Source organism: Adiantum capillus-veneris, chromosome 18 (assembly GCF_014529385.1).
Source record: "Adiantum capillus-veneris isolate H3 chromosome 18, ASM1452938v2, whole genome shotgun sequence".
Classification (NCBI taxonomy): Eukaryota; Viridiplantae; Streptophyta; class Polypodiopsida; order Polypodiales; family Pteridaceae; genus Adiantum; species Adiantum capillus-veneris.
The window spans coordinates 78003324-78009323 of record NC_140948.1 but is presented as its reverse complement, the minus strand read 5'-3'; positions in this window follow the sequence as shown (position 1 = coordinate 78009323).

Here is a 6000-nt window from a genome sequence, read left to right as displayed (position 1 = left end):
GCAACTCCTTTAGTTTTTTCATGGATTTACATGTGCTTCAGTCCATTTAAACTTTTGATTCTTTCTAAGCAACTGATAAAGAGGATCATCTACATGTGCATAATGTGGAATCCAAATAACATAGAAGACATATGCTCCCAGAAACCTTCTAACCTAAGTGATGTTAGTGCAAGTTTCTTTCATTCTTTGGATGGCATCTACCTTTGTTGGAAAAGGTTTCCTACCATATGGCCCGCACATGTGCCCCACAATGAGCACTTCATTGACACCAAACATAGACTTTTTCCCTGACAATGTAAGGTTCACTTCTTCCAACGTAGACAAAATTTTATCACAATCATTTATGTGATTTACCACAAACCTGTGACATCCCTTGAGATCCAAAGCTTCATCTTTGTTATTTTCTTCACATCCTTTGATGGGAAAATCATCAATGAAAGGCATTGTGATTTGAGGAATAAAGTCACGTAAGACCTTATTCATCCCATTCATCATATTTGCAACCGAGTTGGTTGCTCCCTGTGGCAAGGTACACATCCTTACCAAACCCAAAGGTGTCCTCATGGTTGTGAAGTCTCTAATTTTGATTGCAAGTTGAAATTGATCATACCTTGAGTAGAGATCCCCCAAAGGTGTCCTCATGGTTGTCAAGTCTCTACTTTCGATTGCAAGTTGAAATTGATCATACCCTGAGTAGAGATCCCCCATTGAGTAGATTGCCCTCCCTGCAAATGCCTCTACAAACTCATCCACAACTGGACCTGTATGTACATTTCTAATTGTCACCTGTTCATTGATTGCATATCTTGGATGAAGCGTAGAGAACCATTCTTCTTTGGAACTGTGAAGCACTTGTTTGAGTATGGAGCACAAGAAGGCTCCAAAATTCCCATTTTGATCTTCTTATCCAGTAGATCTACTAACTTTGGCAAATGAGCCTTTGGAACCGGAATAGGAGCTACAATAGAAGGATCAACACATCCTATCTCATGTGGCTCAAATGCAAAAGCCTTACCATGCTTTGAGGCATTTCTTTGAAGCACTTTGTCTCCTCCTGTGTTAGAAATTCCTCGCGACCAATCTGCAACTCTTGGAAAGACTCCTTTGTGAAGGTATGCCCAATCTTTTTAGGATTCCTCAAACTTGGTTGTAAAGAAGCCTACTCAATCTTTTCCCTGTTGTTGGGTGGTAAGGGTGAAGCTATTGGTTTCACCTTCTTTGCTACACTCTTGTATTTAGTTTCAACATGGACTTTTGGACCAACTGTTTGGTTTTTTTTAAAGGCTTCTATTACTTGATACATTTCCATAGAGCAAACTTCCACAACTTCATTTTAAAGATGCAAACTAGACCCCATTATAGCATCAAGCTCACCCATAGTATCTACATAAGAAACTTGTTCACACAAACCCAAAACATTTTCAGTAAGCTCTAGCAACCCACTCTTTTTCATGCCTATTTGTACATTATGTACATATTGCCTCTCACATTTCTTCAAATCTTCAAGTTTTGTAAAACATATTGATCCATTCCTTGTTACCAAAGATCCCGTTGAGAAAGCTTCACCTATTTTTGGATCAAGAGAGACCCTTTTTCTTTCTGTACCACTGTAATCCCGCTTTACAATGGTACTTGGCCAAAACCCATCATTTCCCTATGGTCATGAAACTCTTTGCTCACCTTTGGTAGAGGATGATCTCTGAGGTTGTCACGATTTCTCTCATGGTTTATGCAAACTGTGAGAAATTGGACAGCACGTTTACTATCTTTGCTACGTATCCTAGCATATGTTGAACCATCGTCAATTACCTTTGTTTCCATTTGAACTCCCACAATGTAGGGCTATCCAAGGATGAGATGATATGAAGATGTATGCTGTACAAAGAAGTTTTGGTCAATCTTTACATCACCTATTGTCACCTTCAGACCTGGACATGCGGCATACAATCACCGGATGAATTGTTTGCCACTTTTACCATCCAACCATGATCTGTGTCCATCGGCCATTTGCACTTGTTGTAGAGACTCTTTGACATTATGTTTATTTCTGAACCATGGTCAATCAAGGCAACAAATGGCTCTTTAAGATCACCTACCTTGACCAAAATTTTTGTAGTAGCCCTTCCCCAGTGACTTCGTGAATAGTAGCTCCTAGGAATAACTTCAACTTCTTCACCATCATTTGAGAAATGCACTTGCTTCACTCTCCCACTAGATTGGTAGCATCCTACCATAGTTCCATCCTCCTCCTCCTTATTTTGCAGTTGTATCCCTTGTGTCTTCGAGGTTTCCCCTTCAACCTGTGGACGAGAAAGTTCAGCAAGGGTTTGCCTCTTCCTCTTGATGATGTCAATGATCTCCTCATGGAATTCACGCTTTGCAATGCCAAGAACTTCTCCCAGAGTAAACTCAATCTTGCTATTCAAGATCCTTTCCTACAAGACTTTCTTTAAATCTGTAGCAACCTCAATATCAGATTGTAGTTTATAAGTTGGGCCTTTTGTCTTACCTTTTGTTAGCTCTTTCTTCTTTCCTGTTGTAGACTCCTCCATGAGTACTTCAAGTGGAGATGCTTCTTGTGTTGAGGGTGTTTCAGAAGGCATTGAGTCGCTTGTTACCCCACTTCTAGAATCTCTTTTTGATGGTCCTTCATCAGTATTCTCACGCCTGCGCTTCTCTTCTACAATCACCTCATTTTGTTGGCATTTTGTAATGTAGGCATGTACTGACAATGAGTCCACTGGATCATTCCATCCTGTTTCTAGACGTATGCAATCACCTGCTTCATGTAGAATCTCTTTTGTAAGTTTCCCCTTATTAGCTAATTGCATGACATTTGGCCAAATTTGACCATGATGGTCACTCACCTCTTCATCACTAAGATGCTCAATTTTTGCTCCATATGTAGTTGCCTCAACTGAAGAGGTGGCATGGTTAGTTGCCATATCTTCAACTAAGGTTTGCATTCCCCCCTTCCCAAAGCTAGTTCTCAAGGGTAGACCTGTCTCTCTTAAGTGTATTTTACCATCCTTAAAAAAGACAACATCTTTTGACAAACCATCACTAAAATCATCACAATCCCTTCTTACATGGTCTGTACTATCACACCAAATACATCTATTAACAAACCCTTCTTTGGGTTGTTGTCTTTGCCTAGGAAGTGGCCCTGACGGTTGGCCTTTTTCTTCAAGCTTTGAAAGCTTCACCTTCAAGTCACGCATTCCCTTCACAAGCTCATCTAGCATGGACTCATCAAACTTAGGAGCAATAAAATTAGGCTTTACCATTTTGTCAGAAGTTGAGGTGGAAGGACTGTTAGTGTTTACTACCATCTTGTCCCTTCTTCTTTGTCGTTTGGCAAGCAGTGAGACAACACATTCAACCTCATTCCAGTCGGTCTTTAGTACTTGCTCAGCATCTTCATGTTCAAGAAGAAGCTCCAAATTTTCTTGAAACTCTTTACCTACAGCTTGTAAGAAAAGATATGTCTTCTCTGCATCTAGTGTGGCCCTTTCTGTTCTGGTGAGTTGTGCATAGCACCGCTCAAATTCCCTAAGTAGCTCTGTTATTGATAGTCCTTGCTTTGGCTTGACTACCCATTCTAAGAATGTCGTTTTGGTTACTCTCTCAGAGTCCTCCATGAAATAATCCTCCTTCAAAGCTACCTTGAGTTCTTCCTAGTTTCTCCCATGCCCATCTTTAATTCCCCTAACACGTTCCCTAATTTCTGGAGCAACAACTAGCTCAAAGCTTTGAATCATCTCACCTTCTGACACACGATGCAGCTCCATCTCTTTCACATACTCGCGCAGATACTTCGTTACATCTTTTCCATTGAATTGATCCATTCTATTGACGACCACTTGTATGGCTTTGGTTGTTGAAATCTCCGTTCTTTCAGTGGCATGTTGTTGTTGCATGAACATTGCAAATGCTTGAAACATTTGCATAGTTGATGGGTCAAAATGCGTACCCTGCTTCTCAACATGATCACCCATGGTTACCAAAAAACTCTCACCCTAGCAGTTTCGCGTCGGGTTCACCAAAAATATGTCGAGAAATTTGCAGTCTTGCAAGGAAAGCACCGGGATTTTGGCTGTGAGAGTTTGTGAGAGAACTTCAGAAAACTACATGGAGGAGTTAAGCCATAGATGCCATGAAGACTAGGGTTTCAAAGGAAGTGCAATCAAAGAAGCCCCACTCTTTCTCTCTTGCACTCACACACAAGAAAGAACACAAAAGAGAATATCAAAACAACACAAAGATGAAAACATCAAGGCTATGGTCATATCGTATCATGGGTAATATGAAAGGGTTAATAGATGAGTTGATGGTATTCAATCCTCGCTGACCAAATAGGCTACGGATTGTTCTTTGGAATTGTAATTTTGTGCTTACCATATTATATATGTTTTGTCTAGTGACTGGGATTATTGTGTGTACAAATCCTCTTGGTTCATAGCAAGATAACTACACTTACATCAAAAGAAAATTTATAGTCTATGAGAGGTAGTATGATGGAAACCGGTGAAAGAAGTATTTCATTGAGCCTTTCTAGGCCAAAGAGAAACACTATACGTTGTTGAAAATGTATTTTACGGCTAATCCATACGTTAATTCAAATAGACCGTATAGAGTGGAAGCGATAGAAATTCTCATCATGTGGATTATTCATCTATGATAGTATGTGAGAAATGTAGATATGAGAGAAGTGAAGAGATGAGAAGTTTCCCTCCCAAGCCCTATTCTTGCCCGTAGGCAAAAAGGATACTGCAGGGAGAGATGTACCTGTAGCAAGGAGAACCTAGAATTTGTAGAGAGAATGAACTTCTAAGAGTGAGAGCGACAGGTTTGGTTAAGGAGATGAGATTAGGTATGTATATATATTGAATTAGAGATGAAAAAGAAAACAACGAGAAATCAAGAAAACATCAATGTAGAACACATCTTACTTGACAAACCCTTCGGCACCATTATTGATGGAGAGAGAAGAAGAGGAGAGAATTCAACTGTGATTGATACGCCAAGTCCAAGACCTTCTTTGATTAGAGTTGATCTTCCAAGGATAGCATGTAAGAATGGCTAGTCTTCCTCTAGGAGAAAGTGTAGGCTCAGGCTTATGTTAATGACTAAGTACAATTTGGAATTACTACTCACTCCCTCATGAATTCCTCTCATCAATGTCTTGAATGCTTGAGTGGTTTTCAAGGAAGAAGAGGTCCCCTTTTATAGGTGAAGGGAATCCCCAAGGATTTACACAAGAGAGAGGAGCCAGTGTGAACAGAAACTGGAAAAGTTGGAAATGAACTGTCTCAGCATGATTTGGGCAGACTGGGGTCTAGTATTTTGACCATATCTCCTTAACACTAGGTTGGTAACCTAACAGGACATAAAAGTGTCCTTTCAGGGTTTTGAAAAAAACCTCCAAAACCATAGTAGATCCACTCATTTTGTAAAATCCTTTCATGAGGTTATAGTTGAAGGCCTACTACACATGGAAAAAATAAGAAACTTGTAAAATTTCTCATCTTTTGGTCACACCAAGCCTCCAGAGTTGATGGACCAGTACATTTTCATCAAAACAGTCATTTCTTACGTTTTGTTGCATAAAAATACGATTAGGGATTTTTGTAGGACTTGAGATAAATTCCCTAGTTAACTTCAATGGGTTGGTGATCAGAACATATGATTGCTTCTCAATCACTATTTTTTGTTTTGCCAAAAGAAATAGGTACAAAAAAGTTGAATTTTTAATATTCTGCAAACCTATCATCAAAGTTTCTATACCCACGCTCAATACAAATATTATATTCATGTTTTCTTAGTTCCCTATTGTACTTTAGGTTCATAAGGAGCCATGGAGCATGCCAAAAGAATAATACATCTCTTACCAAGGGGAATCTTGGGGACAAAGATGAAGTGCTAAATACAGCAAACATGAAAAAACTGGGTTCAACATTATGAGTTGTAGAATCCCATAGAAACTATTCAATATCTAGC